Source organism: Mus caroli, chromosome 12 (genome assembly GCF_900094665.2).
Source record: "Mus caroli chromosome 12, CAROLI_EIJ_v1.1, whole genome shotgun sequence".
Lineage (NCBI taxonomy): Eukaryota > Metazoa > Chordata > Mammalia > Rodentia > Muridae > Mus > Mus caroli.
The window spans coordinates 81,455,813-81,483,094 of NC_034581.1; the positions used below are offsets into that span (position 1 = coordinate 81,455,813).

Sequence of the window (27,282 nt, forward strand, 5' to 3'; positions counted from 1 at the left end):
GAGAAACCCTGTCTCAACCGCCCCCCCCCCCCAAAAAAAAAAAAAGCCGGTCTCTCTAGCATGGTAGGCAGGTCTTTGGTGAAGCCTGAGATCCACTTGAGGAGTGTGATCCTGACAGAATGGACCAGACTTATCCGGTTCCTGTGGGCCTCCTGGGTGGGGTTCTAGTCAATTTATAAACCTTTCTTTTGTTGAAGAAGAAGTCAGCACTGAGCCATGCTGGGATATGGTCCTAGGGTGTGGCACAGTGCTACCTTGGTGAGGTTGAATGCCTTTCCTTGCTTCTGACTAGCTGGGCTAGGAGGCCTCAGAGGACAGTTTGAGGCGTAGGAGAAGGTGGGTGGACAAGGCAGCTGCCAAGGCCCAGAGAACCTCAGTTGTTGCAAACCGCAGCCAGGGAGCGGCAGCCTTGTGCATTCGCGATGGTCATGGTTTCTGATAACTACAGGATTTCCAGGGCAGAGCCTTGGCCCCTGCTTATCTAGCCCGGGTTCCCCCACAGGTCAGAGCAGCGTTGGGCGGGGCCAAGGTTGACTCCTACTGGGAGGAGCCGGGATGCCGCTCCCGCGGTGATGCAGAGGGGAATTTGCTGACAGTCCCTTGCCAGGTGGAGCTGGCTTTACCAGGCCGCTAAAAAGAAGGAGGAGGAGGACCCACCCGCAGTCCCCTCTCAGGTATAGTGTTGCCTGTCACTGATCCTGATAGCCCGAGCTCCTCGCCTGGGGTTGGCAGTGGCCGTGAGGGCGCAGATACGGTGAGCTGCCGGTAGAAGGAATGAGAGAATCCGGGTCTTGGACCAGGGAGGGGGCGGGGAGGGATAGCTTGCTTGAGAGCTTTCGGCGACCTGGGACTGGACTGGAGAGATGGTAGTAAGGGAGACTGCGCCACATGCGGAGCACATTGGCTGTCTCTCGGCATGTACCTAAGGAAGGGTGGGCTAAGACGCCCACTAGGAAGGGCCTTGGCTTAGGAGACCTGTCTTTACGGGATGCCGGAATGGAGGTGGGCGGGAGGCTTGTCTGGGGCGGAGGGGGGGGGTCCCTGCCTCTTGTCTGAGTAGGTGGGAGTTCCTCTCAGGGCAGTTCCACCCCCACCCATCTAGGGACTCCCCAGGGCTCTGCTGCCCACGCAATGGGCAGGGCTGGGAGGAGGCGATCTACTTCACCGTTTCCGTGACCACAGCATCAGTGATGGATTGTGTGTGGGTCCGGTTCTAAGATGGACAGTCTGAGTTTCAAGGCGGCAGGTTCCTGGAAGCAAAGGACGCCACCTTTCTCTCTCTATTTTTAAAGTCAGGATCTGCTTCCAATCTCAACTTGAAAGAAACTTTGGGTTTGGTTGAAGATCCTGGGGAAACTGAGGTCCAGGGGTACTTTTGACTTGCCAGAAGTCACTTGGTCATTACACAGAGCTGGCCTCCCAGGCATAATCTCATCACTAGCCCCCCATCCCCAACCCCGGTTATGGGAACAGGGGCTAGTCTTGCTCTGTAGCTCCCTGATCCTCTCTGGTGTGGATTCCCACCCAGCATCCCTTTCTCCTCATCCCTGAGGATACAGGGAGTTACAATTTCAGCAGGCTTGGGGAGCCAGAGTGGTAGACACCTGCAGGGGTCTGGAATCGGTCAGGAGGAAACTGCTAAGAACTGCTGGGTAGAAGGGGTGATGGGTCAGTTCTGTGGGTTCAGGAAAATAATGAGAGGTGGCTTTTAGTAGCAGAGGAAGTTTTTCGGTGTCTGTGCCATGTGCCGGCCTTGCTGGAGGCCCAGGGAAAGTTCCTAGGGGAACGGATGGTGTTGAAGGGATCAGGATGAACTTCAAGAGGCTGTGGCATTTGTTCCCAGATGGGTGATGGGATCATCTGTGGGGAATTCGGTCTCATAGCTTTCCTTCCTATTCTTGTCCTCTCTGATCAGTGCACCCCCACCCCCCAAGAAGACTCCATTTAATCTGCTGCCCTCCTAGTTGATTGTCTCAAGCCATCTTGTCCTCCCTTTCCCTGGGGCAAAATGTCTTTTTCTTCTGGTTAACTGAGGCAGGGAGCAAGCATTGGTATGTTAGAGCCAGAATTAGCTATCAGGCTTGTGCGCAGAGACACAGTGGGAGCAATGGGCTGTCCCATTTCTCCCACCTGCACCCCTCAGGACAGGCTGAAGAGCTTTTATTCTCTGCTTCTCCTTCTCCCCCCACTGCCCTGGTGCTGGGAGGTGAGGGTGTGAATGTCCCCTGACAGGTAGGGCTGATATGAGCAGTTCCTACAGGTCCTCTCCTCCTTCAAGGGATGTCTGCTAGTTACTTGGTAAGGAAGTAGCTTGAGGGTGGAGGTGAAGATCACATGATCACCTTGCCACCATGTCCCCACAGAGGTACACTGTCTTGGACAGACAGATGGCTGTCCTGCCTATGGAACTGTAAGAGTAGCTATGAACATGAACATAGCTGTGAACTGTACACAAGGGGACCTGCTGTCTCTCTGGGAGCCCAACAGGACAAGAGGTTCTGACTCCGCATTTGTGGAATAAAAGGTGTTACTGTGTGCCCGGCTGCTTTCCGGAGATGCCCTCTGGTACAGAGCCCATGGAGTTGGGCTGCAGAGAAGGGACCATGCTTTGGACTGCTAGATGGTCACTGGGGGTGATCTGTGGGAAAGGATGGACTCTCTAAAAACACTATACCGGAGCCAGGTGCTTGTGGGGTGGCAATATGATGCCAGAAGGACCCACCCACCTCCCCTGGCACCTCCGCTGGGGCCCTTCTTTAGGAGAAAGGCAGTTGTTCACAGTGTAGGAAGCTCTCTCTCAGCCTAGCCATGAAAGGTCAGGCTTCAAAAGGTCCCATCTTATCCCTAGGTCATGGAAGAAGAATCAGGCCTGTAGAACTGAGGGCCTGTTCTGGACCAAGAACCCCTATTTGCTGGCGCTCTGTCCCAAGTTACCTTACAGCTGGGCACCAAGTTATCTTCTCCAAATGGGTAGGAGGGCTTTGAAAAGTTTTTATTACAGAAAGAAAGTATTATTCTGGGATACTCTGGCCTACATGGAAGCCATCTGTTTCCTATCTTGATGGAGGAACTATAGCCATTCCCTTTATGTAGGCTGTCTCCTTTCTTCGTGCTCTGTGCCCAGTCTAGGGTCTCTTCCAGTCTTAGACTGCCCCACCCCGCCCCCCAGCCCACTTCCAATTATATTCTGCCCTTTGAGGGCTTTTCTTCCCTCCTCCTCAGGTAACTACTATTAACATACTTAGCAGGGTTGCTACCCAGAGTGGCTGATGTCTAGGGACACACTGGGCTTCCCTGCAGAACTTTACCCCCCTGCTGGCCCTTTCTGGGAGTCATCTGGTCGAAGAGCCATAGAGACAATGCATGGGAAGGGTCTGAATATCTTTGCAATGTCCAGGCTAAGGGAACCCATGTGGTATCCAGGCTGTGGGCAGGCTCTCACTGAGCTGTAATGAAAGTGCTTAGGGGAAGTGCTGAGCAATTGGGTGAGATCAGCTTTTAAGTGCCCTATCTTGCCTGACCTGGGGCCCCACATGCTCTCCTTCCCCTCTCTAGGGAGAGCTAGGGTTTGAACAGCGTACTTGCCCACCAGCAGGAGTGTACACCCAGAACTCTACTTTCCCACCCATGGTAGAAGCTATGATGAGCCACTGAGGTGAACATGTGGGCATAGCGTGGAAGATGAGTTTTTGTTTTAGAGCTATCTGGACTTCTCAGGGCCAACTGAGGGTAGCTCTTAGGAACATCCCGAGACTAGAAGTCCATAAGCTGTGTTTCTAGAGCAGGCTATGCATCCAAGCTTCCATGTTCCTTGCCAGCATCCCTAAGGCTAGGACTGAGACATGCCAAGCCAGGCAAAGGGGGTGCACCCCATCACCACCTCCTGCTTCCGTCTGGTCATTGGTGATTCCCTCCGGAAAACAGAAGAAGTAGTGCAGACCCACTTAGACAATGAGGACCTGGCTCCAGGTTTCCCAGGACCCTGGCTTACACTTTTCCTACCCATCCATCTGCTATCTTATACCAGTCCCTTCAAGAGGTTAGCTATTGAACGAAGTGCATGAGGGTTGGCGTGCCTCTGTGCCTTTGTTCCTGCTGAGTCAGGACCTCTGGTGTCCTTAGAGGGTCAGAGACAGAAAGAACCATGCCAGCTCCCAGTGGAAAGCCAAGCCGTCCCCTTCTCATCCATGGCCACTGGCTACTATAGTAGACTGGTCAAGAGAAGAGGCCCTGAAGCTGGACGCCTTCACACTGTAGCTGGATCTTCTCGGAACTGTGCCCAGCCAGATGAAAACTGGGTTCAGGCCATGCCCCGGTTCAAGAGCAAGGGACTCTAAGGTCTTTGGAGATTCAGGGGAGCAGCACAGTCCTGTGGCCAATCAAGGATGTGCTTGGGTTATTGATCATGGGCCGTTGTCACCTTAGATGTCCAAGTGACAGTTGGCCATAGCACCAAAATGCTGCAAAGAACAGCTGGGTATGTGCTCAAAGCCCTGTGGGCTATGTGTGGTAGGACCTAGGCATGGAGGAATTGTCACATGTGACACAGTGTCCAGAGGTTGTTTGGTGCTAGGTTTCCACCCACATCATTACCCACTCATTCATTCCCATGAGGTTAGTCTTCATGTGCAGTTCTGGGAAACCCTGTACAGAGGCCTCAGGAAGATGGAGAGGAAGGTAGAGGGAAGTGACTGTGTGGTGGTGCTTGGTGACTAAGTCCCCTTTCCATCAACTCTCTAGGGAGCTTTGGGATGGCAGGCCATGCTTCGTTGGTACCACAAAGTGCCCAGTGATGATTAGCTATATAAATTCCTCAAGGCACCATTAGAATTGAGCTATTCCCTTCAGAAGAGCATCAGGTCTGGGAAGGGCCAAGAGAAGGGGGTCATTCAGGAATCGGAAGGCATGTGGGTGGCAGGGTAGGAGGAGATACTACACAGTGTTACTAAGTCAGGGACCCCTCCTGGCCAGAGTCATGTGTGTCCAGGTATGAACCAGGCCAGGCCTGGGACGAGCGCAGACCAGGGATCAGCACCTAAGGTCCTGCTGCTCTGTGGTTTTGTGTGCCTGGTTTTGACTTCTGAAACCTCCCCTAGGCTCCAGAGAAGTGAATCAAATGAACATTCGCTTGAGGAGAAAACAGAGGCTGTGGGAGGCAGTGTGAACCATAGTCTTACATATGTGGCCACAGGGGTCTGAGTCCAGTGTACAGAGGTTTGACTCTAGCATACAAGGGTCTGTCTCCTACATGCAGGGGTCTGTCTCCTATATGCAGGGGTCTGTCTCCTATATGCAGGAGTTTGTCTTCTATATATAGGGGTCTGTCTCCAGCATATAGGGGTCTGACTCCAGCATACAGGGATCTGTCTCCTACACACAGGCATCTGACTCCAGCGGGCAGACACGTCCAGCACTTACCTCTGTTGTGCTGTTGGCTTTGCTGAAGCTGCTTAAGACCCAAGGACTTGGAAGGGAAGGTTGCTGGTTTGTCCCCTTCCCCTCCACTCTGGGCAGGGTGCCCAGAGTTGGGGCAGCTGAAGGACAGTTTCTGTCACAAGAGCAAAGGAAACGGAAGGATAGGATTCCTGCCTCACCCCCCACCCCCACGTGCTCAGGAGGTAGACACCTAGACTTTGCTCTTACCCACACCAGCTCCTACAGGTCCTGTAGACAGTAGCCTTGGTCTGAGAGGGGCAGGACAGGAGGAGGAGCCCTGTCCTAGAGCCCTCCAGTGGGTCTAGGAAAAGGCCAGAGAATCCCTGGTCTGCCCATGTTGGGGAAAGCAGGCTTTCAGAGTAGGCCTGATAAGGTTAGGCACCCAGTGGCTCTGCCTCCTTACTGAATGAGTCATTTTTTTTGAACCCACCTCTGTCCTGAGCCTTCCTCACTGGCCTCAGAGCCTTCCAGTGAGAAGTTATCCAATGTTGGAGTCACTCCTCACACCCCATGCCTTCCCTCAGCCTCAGAGGCCCCCCTCCACATATGATCACATTGAAGTTTCCACAAAATTAACCCCAGCTTTTCTTCCCCATCTCTTCTTCTTCCTCTCCCTCCCTCTTTTTTGAGACAAGGACTTGCTGTGTAGAACTGGCTGTCCTGGAACTCATAGTGATCTTACGACATGTCTCTGCCTCCCAAATACTGTGACTGAGGTTGTGTGCCCTCATGGCCAACACCCCACTCATAGCTCAGCTAAGAAGTACGGCTTTGGCAAAATAGGGTCTAGAAAGAAGAGATTGCTTCCTGACCCATGCCCCAGACTGCCCCAGACTACCCCAGACTGGTCTCCATTCTCATCTGTTTATTTTTCCTGTCCCTTTACAACACAATGAACCTGACACCACCTCCATGAAACCCTCCATGGGTCTCTGCTAGAAGAGGTCTTGAAAGCCTGACCCATCGAACCCCTTTTGCTAGACAGTGAGCTTGTTGCTTTACTCACCCAGTGTTCCCTGAGTGCTACACACACACACACACACACACACACACACACACACACGTGTGCGTGCGTGCGTGCATGTTCCCCGTAACTCATGGGGAAGGAAGGAAATGACAATAATTACGTTCTGTAGTGACAGCAATGTAGAATGCCAGGGATGGGAGGTTCTGACGAGGGCGTGTGGCTGTGCAGTTGCAGTACTTTATGACTGGTGGTTTCACATCAGGGTGTGCGATGACCTAGAGACACTCGTGCTTGTGCAGAAGCTGACAGTCTCTGGGATATCTAGGGCAGCAATACCCAAAATGCAAAAACTAGGTCTTGGCCCCGTAGCTTTGACACTGACAATATTGGAAGAGACAACCAAAGCTGTGACGCCTGCTAGTTCATACAAGCAGAATAGGGGGGAGTTTATCTTATTATTTATTGTTTTATTGTGTTTTGATTTTTTGAGACAAGGTCTTGTTATGTAGCTCTGGTTGGTCTGTAGCTATCCTCCTGCCTCAGCCTCTTGAGGCTATAACCACCCCAGTTCCTGAATAATGACATGGAGGCTTCTTATTTAGCGATACATGCCTAGGTGTTACGCTAGGCTTGCTCTATGACTAGCTTATAATTCCACTAACCCATTTATACTACTGTTGTCTGCCACATGGCTGGTTACCTCTCTTCAGTTTCATACATCCAACTTTCTCCGAGTTTGAGTGGCAAATCTTCCAGCCTATTTCCCAGAGTTCCCCTCTCTCAGGATGTCCCATCTTCTAATCCTGCCTCAGCTTATTGGCCATCAGACTTTTATCGACAGTGATGCATTTACATAGTGCACAAAAAATTATCCCTACAGAGCGCTGGGATTAAAAACATGCACCATCACTCACTCCTGTCTGAAGATTTTACTTTGATTTTTTTTGAGACAGGGTCCTACGAAGCCCAGGGTGGTCTCAAACTCACTAGGCATAAGATGCCTTTGAATTCCTGATCCTTCTGCCTCCATCCCCCAAATGCCAAAATTTATAGGCATATACACTACAGCCAACTGGAAATTTTAGTTTCTTTAAATTATATCTTGATATAATATAATAATATATATAATATATATATATATATTATTGTCATGAATAAATCTTAAAAGCTGTTGTAAAGGGCGACTGCAGAACAATACGATTAGTGACAATATATGATCAATAAATACATGAAAACAAGATTTTTTTTCATTTTTTATAGATATTTTCTTTATTTACATTTCAAATACTATTCCAAAAGTTCCCTATACCCTCCCCCCACCCTGCTCCCCCACCCACCCACTCCCACTTCTTGGCCCTGGCGTTCCCCTGTACTGGGGCATATAAAGTTTGCAAGACCAAGGGACCTCTCTTCCCAGTGATGGCCGACTAGGCCATCTTCTGCTACATATGCAGCTAGAGACACGAGCTCTGGGGATACTGGTTATTTCATATTGTTGTTCCATCTATAGGGTTGCAGACCCCTTCAGCTCTTGGGTACTTTCTCTAGCTCCTATATTGGGGGCCCTGTGTTTCATCCTATAGATGACTGTGAGCTTCCACTTCTGTATTTGCCAGGTACTGACATAGCCTCACTCGAGACAGCTATATCAGGGTTCTTTCAGCAAAATCTTGCAATAGTGTCTGGGTTTGGTGGCTGATTATGAGATGGGTCCCTCGTGGGGTAGTCTCTGGATGGTCCATCCTTTCATCTTATGAAAACAAGATCTTATGATTAACAGAGATGAGCAAGCTACACCTATGGAGCTCAGCCTGTGGTGGTCTGTGGGGAATGGAGCTGAGACTTCAGGGGAAAGATTTCCGGTTTATCAGGAACACTTTGTTACACGCACACACACACACACACACACACACACGACCCAAAGGGAAAATTATGGGTTGTTAATATCTGTTAATTAGGTTGATTCTATTCTTTTATCTTTTTAGTGTTTAAATTTATTTTTTTCCCATAGGAAAACCACCAACTCCTTCCTGGGAGGCAGGGTAGGGTCCTGAGGAGGTGACCACTGGGGACTGAAGGAAGAGTGAGTGGCAGGTGTAACCAGTGTAGGGAGCTAGGGAGAGGAAGTGTGGGGGGTCCAGTGCTGGGTGATGAAGAAGTGCAGCTGCCAGTGAAATGCTTGCTGAATGACTCGTGTTCCTCTTCCTCAGCACCTTCCCACCTCCCCCGTGATGTCAGCACTTCTGTATTTGGGCTGTGTGCACAGAAAACAGGGCACTGGGAGAACTGTCTTCTGTTATTTGGGGGACTTTTATTCATTTATTTTAAAGATTTATTTATATTTATTGTTGTTGTTGTTATGAGACAAGGTTTCTCTCTGTAGCCCTGGTTGTCCTGCAATCCACTCTATAGGTCAGGCTGATCTTGAACCCACCCACAGAGCTCCGACCGCCTCTGCCTCTTGGGCGCTGGGATTAAAGGCGTGAGCCACCACTGTCTGTTTATTTCTACTATTTTTAATCATGAGTGTGTGTGTGTGTGGTGTTTGTAAAGGAATATATATATATATATATATATATATATATATATACACACACACACACACAGAGACATATATATATATAATGTATATGTATGTATATATATACATATATATATATATATATATATATGCATGCATACTGTGAAGTCCAAAAATATCAGCTTCCTCTGGAACTAGATTTATAGGCAGTTGTGAGCCACTTGATATGGGTGCTGGGAACCCAACTCAGGTCCCATGGGACAGCAGTACACACCCTCAGTCACTGAGCAATCTCTCCATCCCTAATTTGATCCCTTTTAAAGTCTAGCTAACCTAACGAGGGCTGACAAAGCAGTGAGGCAAACAGATGAAGTTCCACACTAAAATAAGGAAATAGCCACTGGTAGAGAGAAAATAGAGTTCTCAGAGAACACTGAGTTCAGCCATGTGCAAATCCAATCAAACGCTAGCTGAAACAATAGTTTCCTGAAAAGTGTAAATTGTCAGATTGACTCAGAAGAGCTGCAAACCCAAACAAACCAATAATTATAGAAGGAACCAAGTCCTCAAAAAACCCTAAAACAGCCAAGTTTAGACAGTGTCTGTTGAACCTTCAGGTAGTTAAACACCACCAACCATTCCAGATCTTATTTGTATGAGTGCCTGCAGGCCAGAAGAGGGCATCAGATCCCATTACAGATGGTTCTGAGCCACCATGTGGGTGCTGGGAGTTGAGCTCAGGACCTTTGGAAGAGCAACCAGAGCTCTTAACCACTGAGCCACACCTCCAGCCCGCTCTTGATTAATCTTTTAAGATTTGTCTTATTTTCTGTATCTGAGTGTTTTGCCCGATTGTCTGAGTGTGCACCATCTGCATACCTGGTCCATGGAGGGCGTGCCTGGAGCTTGAGTTAAAGATGGTTGGGAACCACCAGGTGGGTGCTGGAAACCAAACCCTGGCCCTCTGCAAGAGCAACAATTACTCTTAATTGCAGAGCTGTCACTCTAGCCCCTCTTCTTGACCTTTGAAGACAAGATTTCACGTAGCCCAGGCTAACTCACTCTATAGCCCATGATGATCTTGAACCTCAGATCCTCAGATTCACCATCTTCTGCCTGAATGCTGGAATTATCAAAGTACAACACCACACCTGGCAAGGGCCTAAAGGGTATTTGATGAAAATTGATATGCGTTTGATTTTAATGTTGTGTGTGTGTGTGTCCATGAGTGTTTGTGCATATGTGTGGGAGTGTACATCCCCAACATTGTTCTACACAGTTTACCCAAAACATGATGTATTCTGGCTGGAGAATGTTCCACGAGTGCTTGGAAAGTGTGTATTCAGGAGCTGCTGGGTGGAATGAGAAGAGAGAGACAGGTGTGTGTGTGGGGGGGGAGTGGAAAGAGAGTAGAGAGGAGATAGACGGGGCAGAGGGGATTGGAGAGAGAGAGGAGATAGGGAGAAGGAGAGAGGAGAGAGTGGGCACGGGAGAGAAGGGAGAGAGAGAAAGAAATATCTGTCCTTGTGGCAACGAAGAGTTCTGAACTGAGAAGCAATGGCTTTTCAACCCAAATTGCCAAAGCCAAAGAGATTAACAGGTGATAGGAGTGAGCTAGATACAAATGGTGTGCCTAAAAGCATTGCCATATTAACTAGGATATTCAAATATGCTAGTTAAAATAATTGATAGATGGTATGTTGAAAAATGTTCTTTAAAAGGTGACTATGTGCCTGGTGTGGTGCTGCACACCTTTAATCCCAGTGCCTGGGAGCAGAGGCAGGCCAATCTCTGCAAGTTCAAGGCCAGCCTGGTCTACAAAGTTAGCCATGCTGTTAAAGGTGCAGAGACACCAGCAACTGCACATGTTGCTGGGATACACAAGCTGCTTCATTATTCAGGACAACTTGGCTATGTATATTAGAATTTAAGAGACGCATAACCATCAACCTAGACGCATAACCTACAGTTAACTCCAGAAATGCTTATTGCAGCTTCCTGCATGAAAAACAGGGAAACAAACTAGGCATGGATGAACGCAGCATCTATAATCTTAGTACTGGAGGGGTTGAAGTAGGAAGATGGCCAGTTTCAGGACAGCCTGGTCTCCACAGCGAGTTCAAGGTCAGGCACAGTTACAGGAAGGGGTGAAAGCCTAAGCATCCAGCAGAGGTTGGAATCATGGTGTGAAGGGTAGGGCTTGGTTCGGTGGAGCACTACTGAAATCTGAGGATGTTGGATGCAGAGATGGGCGACGTGTATTAAGGAACAGAGCAGAGAGCAGCAGGATCGTGAAGACCCTGGAATGAGCACACATTCGTCCATGTTTGGGGAAGCCCAGAGAAAACCACAGCAGGAGCGTTAACTATCTCTATGCCCAGAAGTGCAACAGAGTGCTGGGAAGAAGGCAAGGGCATCATGCCCAACCCCATGCCCATTGTGTAATTACCTTGAGTGGGCCTTTTCCATAGCATGTTGCTTTCAGAATCTAAAAGGAGCATTTTAGAAGAAAACTTGCCCAGGGAGAAAACTGTTTCAAATGCTTCACCCCAAGCTTCCTTCTTTTCCTTTGTTGCCAGTGATGGGGATCAGAACCAAGACCTTGTGCACGCTGGGCAAGTGCTCTGTCACCAAAGGACATCGGCCCTGAATTTTCATTTAAGTTCCCTTTTTGTGGGTTCTTCTTTTATTGGCAATGTCAAATCTTTAAGGGTCCATTAGAGATTAACCCTCCTTTCATTTTTCTCTAAGAGGAAAATTCAAATCTAGAGATGTGTCACCCAAGCTACCCAGGGATGCTGCTGGTTTCTGCAGGCTTTGGGCTCCCCTGAAGTTGCTTTTAAGAAAGGAGATGAAGGGGGCTGGTGAGATGGCTCAGTGGGTAAGAGCACCCGAAGGTCTGGAGTTCAAATCCCAGCAACCACATGGTGGCTCACAACCATCTGTAATGAGATCTAAATCCCTCTTCTGGAGTGTCTGAAGACAGCTACAGTGTTCTTACATATAATAAATAAATAAACAAATAAATAAATAAATAAGAAAGGAGCTGAGGATGCTGTGTGAGCCACACAAGTCTCATCCGTGGACTTGTCTGGTTTCTCCCAGAATATGCATTGAGTATTACTTCCCGTACCTCTATTATAAAGATGTGGATGTGCAGATCCCTGCATACCTTCCTGGACATTTGTTCTTAGTGGGCCAGGTGAGGGCCCTTCAGTAGGCATTTCAATAAGGTCTTCTCAGATGACTCTGAAGGAAGATGACTGTGGCCCTATGTGACCTCCTCTCTTCTCAGCACTGCCGGCTTTAACTATATCCAGGCTAAAGTTTCCATCACAATGAGGGAAAGCAAGGTGCTTTAACTTCACTAGGGGACAAGTGTCAAAACCACAGTGGCCTGAAACCCCAGTGTACTGTCCCATCTCTGTCCTCCTCCTTGTCCCGGGACTCTGCTCAGCTGAGATAGCTCACTCAGGCCATGCCTCCGAGATGCCCTTCACCCTACCAGAGCTCCCCAGACTGGCCCAGTGGGAAGATGCTGACAAGCACCTTGGATCTAGGAGGGGCCTGGCCAGCTTGGGCTTGAGGAGGAGCTGTTTTCAGAGGACTGGGATCCCTGCCTGCCTATCCTGAGAGTGTTCTATTGTCCCTATGCCACAGAGCTCTGGAGGAACCACTTTAGTCATCAAGAACTAGTGGAAGACTGTAGGGTCACTTGGAAGCATCTCTTCCCAGAGACTGGTTGACAACTGGAAGGCCCGGGAGCAAGTCTTTCAACCTGAGCTCTCACCAACACCTGCTGCCCCAGGTAGGTGCCCCTGTCACCCTCTCTCAACACCAGCACTGCAACCTTGGGAAATGTGGCCATATGGTGATCCCATAGCCTGGGGTGTGTCAGTCAGCAGCTGAGAAAAGGCCCTTAACCACAGCCTGATTGGAGGGACCAGCAGGGACCTGAACCCTCTGCACAGGACAGAGGTGGCTCAGGCTCCTGAGGTTTGAGGGAAACTTGAGAGCTGTGGGTAGCTTGTCTTCCATTCACTGGCAATACTGCAGGCTGGGCTCCTAGCTGGGACCTCTGCGTTGAGGGTCTTGCCCAGCTGCTCTGGTATGGGGAGCAGGCTCAGGGCAGGGCCAAGCAATGTTCTGAGCACTCCCTAACTCTGGGAACCCTGTTGTCTGGAAGGATTAAGACAGATCTTCAGACTTCAGGGACTGGAAGGAATCTTATTGAGCTAGGCTAATCCGTCCCAATCCTCCTTCACTTCTTGAGCTTTGGTTAGTATCAACAGAGAATCCAGATGTTGGTATTGAGTATCTCAGAGGAATTGGGTATAATCTCATCAACTCCGCTTAGGAAGCTTTCGGTTTCAGCCGCCTCCCCCCTGCTGGCCTCAGCCCAGCCTCTTCTGGGTACCCTTCCTCTCCTCTGTCGGACTTGGCCATTTCAGAAATGGAAACGCTACTGGTTGAATCTTGGAGAGGGGATGATGCAGCCCTGGAGGCTAAGCAGGGAAGCTGTAATTTGGTAAGAGCTCTCCCACTGAGAGCGTCTAAGGCCTCTCTCTTTCATGGAGAAAATGCTGTCCTGTATGTGCTGTTGGCCAAGAGTGTTGCGGCTTCTGTCATTATCCATTAAAGTCATCTTAGATCTAGTTCTTTCTCTGTGCAAAGTGCTCAGTGACTTTTTTTGTAGCCCTTGTGACTTTCTTTTCCCAGGAGAGCTCTCCAGGGCAGGCAGCCTTGGCTGCAGGCAGCACTTACTTCTGTCCCCTTTAGGTCTCACTGTCCAACTTCCTCCTATCTAGGTGGTTGTGGAGAGCAGCTGTGAACATTGTTGAACATTGTTGAAAGCTGCCAGCCTTACCATCTTTGGGTACTTCCATTTCTACCCATAAACTGGGGTAAATAGTAGAACACTAAGGCCACTTAGGGTTAAATAGACTCATATCTGTAAAATGCTCGAAACAGCACCTAGCATTCAGTAAGCTCTGCTCATCTCGAAAGCCTGTTTTCTCCCAGCCATACTTTGCTGGTGAATTATTTCTCCAAAGTGCTGAGTTAGCCATCTTACCCATGGCTCCCTGTGGCCTGCTTAATAATGATACCATCACCTGGCTTTTAAGGGTCTTGAAAATGGAAAATGGATATATCTTGTTTATGTTATACACGTATAAGGAAACAGTATCTATTGAGACAGGATTTTCATCCTCAAGGAGGTGTACTGAATTCTCAAGGAGTGGGGTGTAGCCACCTGCAGCTACCCACCCCAGCTTGAAGGTTTAATTCAAGTTCTGCCTCTTGACCATAGCCCAGATATGAACAAGTCTGGATGGATATAGACTACAGGGTCCACTGGATAAGTGTGGCTCTGGTTTCGCCTGGGTCCATGAGGCTGCAAGTACAAGTCCTTTCTAGACACCAGCTCTGTCCACATCAGAGTGAGGAGAGGTCAGATGGCCACTGCCCAAGGCAGATAAGGACTTCAACACTCTTTCAAGTTCAGGCCAGGCAGCAGACATGAAGTCATTGTCCTTGGCTCCCTTAGCTCTGGGCTGCTGGAAGTTGGCAGAAAGTACCCAGAATCAGCACCTTGGACAGAGAATGCTACGCTGCTGCTGCTGCTTCTTCTTCTTCTTCTTCTTCTTCTTCTTCTTCTTCTTCTTCTTCTTCTTCTTCTTCTTCTTCTTCTTCTTCTTCTTCTTCTTCTTCTTCTTCTTCTTCTTCTTCTTCTTCTCCTTCTCCTCCTCCTCCTCTTCCTCCCCCTCCTCCTCCTTCTCCTCCTTTTTCTCCTTCTGTTTTTCCCTGCATCTCCATGAAAGAGAGGCTGCACACCAGGAAGGGACTGGAGCTTGGTGGAATAGCATTTAAAACCAAGTTCTTTTTCAAATGCAGAGGTGTTGGTTGGCCACAACCATGAGCTTCTCTAAGTCTATTTGTCAATCTGTAAAATGGAGAGAGTATTTTTCCCTACAGAGGGTAGAGGCCCCTACAGTGGGGCAGCCAGCCAGCACCTTTGCACAGGGCCAGCTTCATCTCAAAGCTGTTCTTCTCAGCATGGTGTCCTGCAGCCTGCTCACTTTCCCTAGGTGCACTGTGCCTTGCAGGCTATGGGCTTCCCTCCAAGTTGACAGACGACGATGGTGATCAGACGGGGGCGAAGGAGGATCAGTCCAAAGCTTCCAAGATTCCTGGCAGGGTGAGAGGCAAGGAGGGAAATGACACAGTTCTGTCTGATTTTCTCTGAGATTTTTCCACCAGGAGGCTCAGGCACTGCCAAGCCCTAGGAAGTAAGGGTGTGGTGCCAGAAATGGAGCAGGCCACGCTGTGCTGGTTCCCACAGGGCAGGCTTTCCTTTCACCAGCTCAACACCAGGATGCTTGTGCTTGGGTTGTGGCTGTAGGCTGGGCACTGAGACCAGATACATGTGAAGTAGACACAATCCTGTCCTCCTCGGTCTCAGTTCTACTGCTGGAGAATAGCAGGACATTCATAAGCACTTTAAGTTCTTAATTTTTTTTTCCTATTATTTAGTCTTACCCTTTGAAAGACAGAGCCTCGCTTGATGGCCTAGGCTAGCCTCAAAATTGTGTCAATGCTCCTGCCTCAGCTTCTCAAGTGCTGAGATTATGGGAGTATACCATGAGGCCTGGTAAAGCAATATAAAGTCTATATATGAAGTACGTTAGGAAGAGAGAAAATGTAATATGGAAACAAACAAAAACCCAGAGAAAGAAAGGGGTCTCAAGAATGCTTCAGAGCTGTGTCATTAAATAGGGCCTTCAGGGGGGTGGAGAGATCCTTAGCAGTCAAGAGCACTAGCTGCTCTTCCAGAGGACCTGAGTTTGGTTCCCAGGATTCATGAGAGGTGCTGACAAACTATATATAACCCCAGCTCCAGGAGATCTGATGCCTCTGGCATCCACAGACACCTGTACACATGTGCACACAGTCACATGTGGGCAGACACCTGTGAATTACTGTCTGATGTAATTTTTAAAATATCCAAATTAAAATTTTTTGAATATAATAAATAATTTAGGCCTGGAGAGATGGCTCAGCAGTTAAGAATCATCTGACTGCTCTTCCAGAGGTCCTGAGTTCAATTCCCAGCAACCACACGGTGGCTCCCAACCATCTGTGATGGGATCTGATGCCATCTTCTGGTGTGTCTGAAGACAGCGACAGTGTTCTCACATACATAAAATAAATAAATAAATCTTAAAAATTTTTTTAGTTCACAAAACTAGGGCCACCAGGGCAGATCTTGACAAAACTGTGATCGCTGAGACTGCTTCCCTTGGGAGTCCCTGGTGGGGCTCAGGACTCAAAATTAAGGCCTTAGGACAGGAGCAAGGTCTAGAAACTCTTCTAATCCCAGTCCCAGACAACATCACACCTTTTTCCACTATTTCTGTGGCTCCCCACTACCTACACTATAAAGCACAGGCCAACCACACTGTCTTAGGACCCTGTGCTCTGTCTAGTCTGCCTTTATTTCAGCAGACCCTTTTCTCTGGGCCTCCATAGCCAAGACTCATTTTTTAATAGCTTCCTCTCCACCCCCCTCTACTGGTTTCTATCACGGTAGACTCTCTACTTACAAATGAGACCCTCAGAAGTTTTCCCTGCTTATCCCTATGGCCTGGGCATCTCTATCATCCCCAAGTTCATAGCTTCAGCCTATACCTTGCTTTGTCCTGCCTTTGGCCTGGAATTACTGTCTGATCTGCCACCTGGGTACATGCTGGGACCTTGGCCTGGCCTCTTCCACCTCCAGCAAGTGTTGGCTCAGTAAACACTGGCTGAACTGTGTCCATGCCTACAAGCCCCCTTCACAGTAGGACAAACAGGGTGAGCCTTTGATCTACTTGGACACCAAAAGGCAGAAGAGAAATGTGAACAGACAAAAAAAAAAAAAAAAAAAAAAAAGGGGGGGGGGGGGGGGGGGGGGGGGGGGGGGGGGGGGAGGGGAGGGAGATGGAGGAGAGGAGAGAAGGGAATCACTCTCTTCTCAGATCATCACAGGCAGAAGGATGGGTCTTTCTTCTCCAGAAATAGCTACTACTTCCTTCTACAATCCAGGCTAGTATTTCTTTGTGTCTAACTAGAATGCCTCTAGCTTTAGGCAGAGTGTATTTTCTCTGGCTCCATCTTTGGGTCCCAGTACTTTTTCTGAACTTCACACTGAGGAAGGGCAAAGCCGGGTGGGCGGGCAGGCATCCAGCTCTGGCTGATGTCAGTGACCCCTCCCCTCCCTGCAGAGTCATACAGGAACAGGAGGACTGCCATGTGGGGTGTAACCACAATTCTTGTAGTCCCTTAACCATTTGGTTCTGCTTCCCTCCAGGACTGGGCTTTATCACTAGGTCTGTAGAAGAGAGTCTCAGGACCCTCATGAGTTCCTGACTCTGCTGCTCCACGGGCCCTGTGAGGTGGCTGTGCAAACTAGACCAGTATCGTCAACCATCTGGCTTCCACCACCCATCACTGAAGCAGCTTGCTTTGAGCAGGCAGCTGCTCTCAGAGCACCCCCGAGGCAGTCAGCATGGCTTCCGGCCTATTTAGACAGATGGAGCCCGAGCCCAGGAATGGGCTTCACCCTGGCCTTCCTCTCATCTAAGGGTGGCATATTTCCATCTAAGGGACCTAAGCTCCCCAGGGAGCCTGAACACAATCTGGACCCACAACTGCCTTCCTCCCCTGCCTCCCTCTCAGCTTTTAGGCATTCAGTGGTCTGCTCTTGGAATGTCATGCCGACGTTGGAGGCCTTTCTGCCCTTAAGGACATGTGGCTGTCCTATTGACTCAGAGCTCACATGATGGCAGGGATCCTGTCTTGAATTGTTGGGGGTGGTTTAAAATGCCTGTGCTTGTAGAATCTGAGCAGAGTGCCTGGCAGCTAGCAAGCTGTCAGCTCGTAGGAGATAAACTGTCTAGATTTAAGGGCCACCTTTGGCCAGCCTAGCCTTTGTGTATCCTTTCTGGGAGAATCAGCTGTTATCCTCTGTGATCCCCACACCTTGGATCTCCTTTATTCCACACCCTTGGGACCTGCGAGCCTGAGCTATAGGTTCCTTAAGTTCAGGAGCCAAGTCTGGCCTGAATAGCAGGCGATTCTGTGATTGGCAGCTGTGCGGCTGAGAGATGTACCATGCCTGAGAGCCAGACCGGCTGTGCCAGGCTATCTACTCCACTGTCTAGGCTCAGCTTCAGGGCTGTAGGGGGACCTCCCACCTCTTTCTATGGACTTTGCCTCCACAGGTCAAATTTTAAAGCATGGTCCAGTGGTATTGACACCATTCAGGGACTTGTTAGAGACACTGACTCCCAAACCTGCCATTCCAGAACTTGTAGTGATTCAATGACAACTGAATAACGAGTCATTAAAACCTCATACTATATTCAAACAGTGACAAGGACAAAACTGACCAGCGAGTCCCTTGTGCTGCACCTGTGGCCACCTACCTCTCTTCCCTGAAGGCAAATTCTGCCAGCAATTTCTTATGTATGCTTCAAGGGAAAACGGGGCCCCGCCCAGGTAGGCACATTCAGGACACAGCATTCTCTGTGTGCTGTCTGTACTGTGCTTTGCCCTCTAGACTGTACAGCTGCTACCTTCAAACCTGAAAGCCTACTTATGGGGTTCGGGCTCCCTTCACCCGACTAGTATGCTTACTAATGGTCCTACCATATGTGGCTGGTCCTTGCACCTCAGTTCCTAGCTCAGTGTGGCACAGACCAGATGATTGATAAGGCAAGATCTCTATGGATATGAGTGAGTTGTAAACAACTGGTTGAGTCTCAGTGAGATGAGGGTTCAGCCTCTGACTGTAGAGCCTTGAATGATCAGAGCTCATCTTGGCTGCAGAAGGAGGTGGAGCTGGGGTATCACCAACAGCATCTACCTGACTGCTTAGCTGATTGCTGCAGGTTACCTCTGGGCTGGCAGCCTTTATCCTTCTGCAGTAAGGGTTGAGTCTAGGATAGGGCCCTATCTCACTGCATGCTTGTAGTCCCCTCCCATTTTCACCCTTCCTCCCCACTGCCCCCTCTGGACTCATGCTGAAGAATTAATGAGGTAGAGGCTGAGAAGAGAACCACACCCTGGAGTCTTTACCCACCCCCTGAGGATGAGGAATTGAGCAGCTGCCCAGTCTTGCTGGCTGAAAGTGTAGTCCAGACTTGTTGCCATGGAGATGGGAATTACAGGGATAACTCAGGGTCGTGCTGGAGGCTCAGCTTCGCCCAGTTGTGACTGCATTTGTTCTACCGCCCTCAGATGGGAGGTGTGCCGGATTTCTCTTTCTTTAAATCAAAACAGAAGCCTCCAAGAAACCCGCAGGGGACAGGGATAGGTAGGCGCTACCTAGCCTGAGATAGGAAACCTATGGCACACAGTCCAGCAGATGTGAGAGAAGCATCTTAGATGACAGAGGTTTTGTTTTTTAAGGCCTCTTACAAGGCCATATGTTCTGGGTTTGACATCACAAGGCCAAATAAGTCCCTCTGTCCTGTTTCGTGACTACCTCATCTCCAACAAATATTAGCAAAGCACCCAGCCTTACTCAGGCAGCAGAGGAGGTAATAATGAACAAGGGCTCAGACTATGTCGTTAGGGATTGGCTTTTCCTTGGAGTAGCCAGTCATGTGCAAGGTCAGCTTCTAAGTGACCATACTAGCTCCCCACACGGTAAATCAACACATTCCTGAATGGACTGGACAGTGTGTGAGTCATTCACGTGGTTCCCTTAGTCCTCACAGGTACTCAGTGGCAGGGGAGGTGAACATTAATACATCCATTTTATAAACAAGGAAACTGAGGTACACTGAAGACCCCTACTCAAGGTCATGGGGCTAATACATAGCAGAAGCTAGGGTCAAACCTAAAGAAGCCAGCTCTAGGGACCTACAATGACATGCTGCACTGTGTCTGCCTCCCAAGGTGCCATGAGGTAGGGGACATGGGCATGGGCATGAACATGGGGTGTATTGAACTGAGGTTAGTGGCAAAATGATTAGTGCTGGTACGGGGAACATCTGGACAGAGACACTAGGATATGCCAAGGCCCTGGGGCTGGGAGAGAGGACCTGAGAGACAATGGATGAAAACAAGTGAAGCCAGTAAATCAGGCAGAGCCATCTCTAGCAGCCAGAGGAAGGAAAGCAACCGAACCCCTTCGACGGGATTCCCTCGCTGCCTTCTTCAGGAAAAACACTCCAGATTGGACTCAGTGGCCCTTGTCTGTGAGCTATGCACACACGGCAGACAGCTAGCTCCTTTTAGCAAGATCTGTCTCAAGCGTCTCCTGCAGTGAGCTTGGTGAGAGAAAGAACATGACATCTTCTTCTTAGCACTACATGGGGGAGAACTCAGGATAGAGTGCTGTAGGAATAGAGGAGACATGGGAGCCTCCAGGACGAGGGCAGCCTGGGAGTGCAGAGTTGGTCTGACTTCCAACAGGGCATTCTTAATGGGGCTGGAGAGTCCAACCAAGGGCCAGAGAACAGGAGGCCTTTGAGAGCAGAGGGTCAACCAGTTAAGAGGCAATCCTGGTGGAAAGAAGAGATGGTAGCTTGACCCGACTCGATCTTCCTGAGCGGACAGCTTCATAAAGCCACCAGGGGCCTGCACAGAGACCCCTTCCCCATTGACAAGTTACAGTTAGATCTGTTAGAGTTAGAGGACCTGAGGGTCAGCAAGGGGTTTGATGAAGGGACGCCAACAATGCTTGTGCCTAGAAAAACCAAGGCTTCTCTTCAAAATACTGTATACCAGAGGGCATGTTCATTTAGCTTGGTTTTGTTTTTGTTTTTGTTTTTGTTTTTTGTTTTTTTGCTTTTTAATCAGAAAAGATCTAGAGACCACTGAGAGAGCGTGCTGTAATTTTAAGGGTTTGCTGTTGTTGCTCTCTGTTCCTTAAATTAAAAAACCAAAAATCGGGACTCTCTGTTTCAGAACATCAGCACACCCTGCTATTCTTTTGTTTTGTTTGGGGTTTTGGTTGTTTTTTTTAAATTAATTAATTAATTTATTTATTTAGTCTTTTTGAGACAGGGGTTCTTTGTGTAGTTCTTCTGCCTGTCCTAGAACATGCTCTGTAGACCAGGCTGGCCTTGAACTCAAAGATCCACCTGCTTCTGTCTCCCAAATGCTGAGATTAAAGGCGTGCACCATCATCACCAGCATTCTGCTTCTCTTTCTCTCTCCCTCTCCCTTCTCACCCTCTACACACACACACACACACACACACACACACACACCACACACACGCATGCACACATGCATGCACACAAGTAGACATATGAACACAAGCAGACCAAAGCAGGTTGTCACCCAAGCTGCTGTCCAGCCTCTGGAGATCTGGTGTCTGTGATAACCCCAACTTGGACATGGCCACAATGGCTCACTGTGACGGAAAGCCTTTGGCCCTCTAGGTTGGACTGACAAGAGTCTGAGGACAAGAGAGAGAACCTTTCCATCAGGGAGAGGCACCCCTGTAGGGCCCCAGAATGAGATGGATGGAAAGTCATTTCCCATAACTTCCAGCCTTGACTTGAGTGGCCACTGCATCCCTTTCGCTGCCTTGTTTTCCCTCCAGCTTTGTAACTGTGGGCTAGTACTTAACCTCAGTTTATCTACCTGTAGAATGGAGCACTGACTCTTGCTGCTTAGGCTGTGGCTCTTAGGCTACTTGCGAAGAGTGAACGGTAGTTAGAAGAAAGCTCACACCTGGGCTGTCAAGTCCCTGCCCTCTCCTTCCCTCTCCATCTGAAGCCACACCCACTCAAACCTGGAATTGGATTCCAGCATAGCTTTCCCTTTCCCCACTAACTTCTTGAGCCTGGGTTTTTTTCAAGGTTGTTTTGACTCAAGTGTGGTTCATAGCAGCATGATTCAGAGGGGCTGACAAGTCCTTCCCCGAGGGCTCATTTCCCATCCCTTGCCGTTAGCTCCCTGACCTAGCCAGTCCCTTGGGCTCTTCAGTTCAAAATTCTTCCTTTCCAGATGACAGAACAGAATCTACTGGGCCTTGATGCAGGACATAAAAACACTCTTAAGAATTTTCAGGATTTTTAGAAAAAAAATACGTATGCATATTAAATCCAAACAAGGATTTAATACTAGACACCCTATGCTTCCCAAATGACTGGGATGGAAGACTGTGGGTGCTCAGAAGGGCAGAACTGACCCAACAGACAAAGCAAGTCTGTCGGGAGGGCTGTTCCTGGAGCCCCTGGGCTCCCCATCTGTTCCCCGCCAACCTAGGAAGCTTCTTTGTGATGCTTGTCTTTCTCTGTACCCCACTTTGCCTTTCTCTGTACCCCACTCTCCCCAGGAGGCAAGGCCTGGCATTGAATCTATTGCAAAGGGTCCCTTCCCTCTTCACCAAGGAACACAACCCAGCCTAAGGGAATCTTTGGGGGTGTCCCTACATATGTGCTGCACACAAAAACTGGCTTATTGGTAAGGTCAGGGGTCTCTGTGTTCTTCAACATGTCCCCAGCTGATTCAGAGCCCTTAGCCAGCTCCACAAGACTGAGAGGCCACTGAAGACCCTGAATGGGGTGTCAGAGGGCCCAGGTTCTCACCTCAAATCTTCCTGCCAGCAGGTTTGAGTAAGTGTCTGAGTGAGCCTTCAGGAGATTCAGCTCCACCACATTGTACACTGAACACACCGTCCTTAGTCATAAAGTCTTGGGAGACAGAGGACAGTTTGGAGCAAGGACAGGCTCAACTCCGGGTGAGATTCACGGCCAGCTGGCAAGAAGGTGTGCAGGGCTGTGAAGTAGAACCCCTACTTCCTGTTACTCCCCTACAGCTCTGCTCCTACTATCAACAAGAGCAAGCCTAATGCATCAAGCCAGCTTCCTGGAAAAGGGTGATGAGGGGAGGGGGGAGATCCATAGGCAAGCGGAGCTAGGAATTTGTTTTGAAGAGTGGGGGAGGGTAATCTTTCCTCTTGTTAGCTAAAGGTAATAGTTATTGAAAAGACCAAGAAGGTCAGGTGGTGGGTGGGGGGAAGGCAGGAAGGTGTACAAATTTGTGCACCTGGTGGTGGTAGTGCTGGTGTGTGTGTGTGTGTGTCTCCTGATTTGTGACTATGGCGATTCTCATCAAAACCTAAGGGCTGGCCTTATAGGCTGGATCCTGCTGATTCACTGGGTGTGGGAAGGGCGATAGTGACTGAGCCCTGGGCAGTGCTGGGAGACTCAGCTGGATGGCTACAGGGCCCAGCTTAGACCCTTGGTCATGTTCACCATGCTTATACTGCAGCATCCTGAAAGTCCGGGAAGCCTTTGTATTCTTAGACTGGGATCGGGCAAGGTCATCCCCTTTTTGCCATCTTTGTTGATACAGCCATCCCAGTGGGCAGTAATGAAACAGTCAGGCTTGAGGGTCAGCTCTGCCTCTTAGTAGGCCCATGGCCTTGGTTGACTTGTTTAAGCTCACTGGGTTTTGCTGTCTCTGTTCCTGGATGGCTGGTCCTAGTGCCCTAGGGTCTCAATGAGGGTGAAGTGAAGTGTTCCTTAAATGGAATTGGTTGACCCAGAGCTAATGCTCGAGAAATGTTAGCAAGCAATAAGTTGACCCTCCACAGAACTCCTTAGACCATCTTTTTTTTTTTTAATATATTTTATTCCTAATTATATGTACTTGTGTGTACCTGTGTATGGGAATGTGAACATGAGTCTGAGGTCCTGTGGAGGCCAGAAGAGGGAGATGGATCCCGTAGAGTTACAAACAGTTGTCAGATACTCAACGTGGAGGCTTGGATCTGAACTCTAGTCCTCTGGAAGGGCAGCGAGTGCTCTTAACCCCTGAGCCATTCCCCCAGCCTTCCCTTCTTCCCCCCAGACCACCTTAATTCTCAAATCACTCCTGAGGCTTGACCTTCCAATGTCCGGATCATCTGGAAGTGGAGAGCAGAGATGTGGCCTGGCTCAAGAGGCAGCAGTGGGCCTGGACGCCTGGGAGGGAGAGAGGGATGGAAGGTGGGGTTGAAGGTGAAACTAGCTCCTTTGGGCACTGTTGCTGAGTTGCTGAGGATGGCTCAGAGTTAGGAGACTCAGAAAAACAGCACGTCCTGCTTTTGGCAGTGGAAGGCAAGAGAGGGGAGCATGGGCAGGAGAGAGCTAGTTCCTCTCCCACCAGATGACGTGTGTGACCACAGAGGAGACCCGCCTCACAGACCAGCTTTCTCACCACCCCTCCTGTCCCTCCTTGACCCAAATCAAAGGTGTAATTCGTTTTTTTTGTTCATGGAAAGGATAGAGACAATGGCTGCCAATGACTGCAGTTTAAGGGATAATGGACCCTCTCTTCCCTGAACACCTCCTCATTCCTGTCCCCAAGTTGAATGGATGGCAAGAATGGCCCAGTAGAGATTCCTCAGTACCATCTCAGATAGGGAGTGGTTTGACGATGGCACTGTGTGATCCTGAGGGCTGATGTATGAACCATATGTCTTCATCGTCACGATAACCCTGTGAAGCTGTGCTGGCGTTACGACCACCTTCCAGGTGCTAAGCCTGAGGCTCAGAGAGTTAAGGGTGCCGTTGGTGGTCACTATGACAGATCCAGTTTAAATTAGATGTTCTGGCTTCAGCTAGCCAAGTTCTCTCTATTCCCTTGAACAGTTCTTTGTTCTGTGCTGTGAAATTAGTGTCCAAAGAGTCATGGTCCTCGATACCCGCTACTCTAAGTATGCTCCAAATGTCCCAGCCGAATGTTCCTCTAGCATCTTCTGACGGTTTCCTCTACTACTACTACTTCTTCCTCTTCCTCTTCTTTCTTTCTTTTTAAAGATTTATTTATTTTTTATTTATATGAGTACACTCCAGCTGTCTTCAGACACACACTAGAAGAGTGCATTGGGTCCCATTACAGATGGTTGTGAGCTACCAAGTGGTTGCTGGGAATTGAACTCAGGACCTCTGGAAGAGCAGTCAGTGCTCTTAACCGCTGAGCCATCTCTCCAGCCCTCTTTCTTTCTCTTCCTTCCTTCCTTCCTTCCTTCCTTCCTTCCTTCCTTCCTTCCTTCCTTCCTCTCTCTCTCTTTCTTTCTTTCTCTCTTTCTTTCTTTTTTCTTTCACCTTTTAAGATTCTCTATGTAGCCTTGGCTGTCCTGGAACTTACTCTGTAGACCAGGCAGGTCTCAAACTCACAGAGATTCACCTGCCTCTGCCTGCCAAGTGCTGGGATTAAAGGTATGAGTCACCACCGCCTGGCTCAAGTTTCATTTTTTTGTTTTTGTTTTTAAGTCTTGGCTATATACATACATAGTACAGTCTTTAAAACTCTTTTAAAGATTTATTTATGTATATTTATCTTATATATATGACTATATATATGACTACACACACACACACACACACACACACACACACACACACACGTCTATGCTGTCTTCATGCATTCCAGAAGAGTGCATTGGATCCCATTACAGATGGTTGTGAGCCACCATGTGGTTGCTGGAAATTGAACTCAGGACCTTTGGAAAAGCAGCCAGTGGTCTTAACTGCTAAGCCATCTCTCCAGGCCCTCAAGCTTTCATTCTTAACAGGGCCCATGCATGGATATCCAAAAATCTAACCCTTCCGTTTTCTGCATCTCTCCCATGCACTCCAGAGCTAGCTTAGAGCCACATCTGGGTGGGGTTTTGCCTTTGGGTTATAAATGAAATGAAGTAAGAAAGCAGGTCTAGGGTGGAGCAGTATATGGAGAAAGGCTGGGTGCGACTTTAGGTTTCCATGGCAACAGCCTCCTCGATGCCTCTGCCTGCTGCCTGAGAGCTCAGGTGGCAAGGTGGGAGAGGTAAACTATTCTCTCCTTCCCTCCTACACCTGCCCTGCAGGCCAGAGCCAGATGGAGCTGAAACCTTTAACTGACCAGATTGCTGGGTGGAACCCCCACTACTCCCTAGGCTTATGTTGAACCCTCAAAGCTGAGGGTCTTCCCATCGCTAGGCCAACAGCAATCCTCTCTCCAAATCCTAAAGGCTATACATTCCCTGAGGAGGATGCCATGTTTGAACCACCAGGGTCTGCCTGGGGCCAGGCAAGAGTAGTTGTTTGACTAGATAGATTCATCTTGTATGTGTTTTTAATATTCTGTGTATGAGTGTTTTGCCTGCATATATATCCGTGCACCACATGTGTGCCTGGTGCTTATGGATGCCAGAAGAGGCTGTCCAACCCCCTGAACTGGAATTACAGACGCTTGTGGGCTTCTGTGCAGGTCCTCTGGGAGAATAGCAAGTGCTCTTAACCCCGAAACCATCTCTCTAGCCTCAGAGCTATCTTGTTGGATGGGTTGATGGGCAAACCAGTGACCCATCCCACTCTCTAGCCAGAGTTTATTTTAACTTCTTGAAAATGCTATATTCAGTCTCCCACACAGGTCTTTGTCAATGTGGTCCCCTCTGCCCACCCCTCCTCACTGCTCGGTGCTAACTCCTGCACCTATACCTCTCGGCTTGGAGGTCATCTTGTCAAAAGTAAAAAATGTTCTCCATTTAAAAGAAACCAGCAAGGATCTCAAGAGATGTCACACTGCCAGTAACGCCCGCTTCAAGGGATCTGACGCTTGCTCCTGGCCTACAGGCACTTGCACTCCTGTGCACAAATATGTCCCCTGTAATTTATAAAAATATTTTTAAAATGAATAAGTAAAAGACACCAAGAGATGGAAAGACAGGCAATAGATGGTACAAGACATCCCGAATATAGGGGTTTGAGCAAAAGACCTTAGGTGATCTCTCCACCACATCTGTTCTTTCACAGCAAAGCTGTCGCTGAGTAGATGCCTCAGATCTGACGTGGACCTTCCCTGGAGAGCTGCCTCAGGTGGGAAATGTCGCCTAGGACTTGTGTGTGTGTGTGTGTGTGTGTGTGTGTGTGTGGTCGGGTGGGTGGTGGGTGGGTGTCAACTTCCAGTACCTTCTGCTTTGACGTGGGCTCCCCCAAGTGACCATTTTCAGAACTACAGCTTCCTGCTGGAGCAGACCTGGAGCTAGGGATGGTTCACATGGCTGCTCCTCTTACCCTGGGGATGCTATGCTGTCAGGCTGCTGTTCAGCCTTATGATGGACATGCTTCGTGTTCAGTGTCAACTACGATAGATTAGCAGCTGAGCTTGAGTAGACATTAAAACCCAAGACACCCCATTAGAATGAGAAGGAAGCAGAAGATATGAAGGGCACTGGGCTTCTGCTAGGCACTAACTCGGAGGGTAGGAATGTGAAATTTTTATGTTTTCCTTCTTTTCTCAAGGCGAACCTCATTGTATCATCAACCCTTGCTGTTTAAAAGAATATTTTTACTTATTCTTTGACAAATTTGCATGTGTGTACACT

General features: G+C 48.9%; 1 protein-coding gene across 8 annotated transcripts in view; it reads left to right on the forward strand.

Annotated features, from left to right (window-relative positions):
• Window positions 1–331: 331 nt before the first annotated feature.
• Window positions 332–27,282, forward strand: part of Tmem63c (transmembrane protein 63C) — a 68,021-nt gene continuing 41,070 nt past the window's right edge. Inside the window, exons 1-3 of one of the 8 annotated variants that reach the window (XM_029484270.1) lie at window positions 332–674; window positions 12,585–12,732; window positions 26,711–26,773. The gene's annotated coding sequence lies outside the window, so the exon portion shown is untranslated. The other 7 variants (XM_021179426.2, XM_029484268.1, XM_029484271.1 and 4 more) reach the window with 7 other exon arrangements.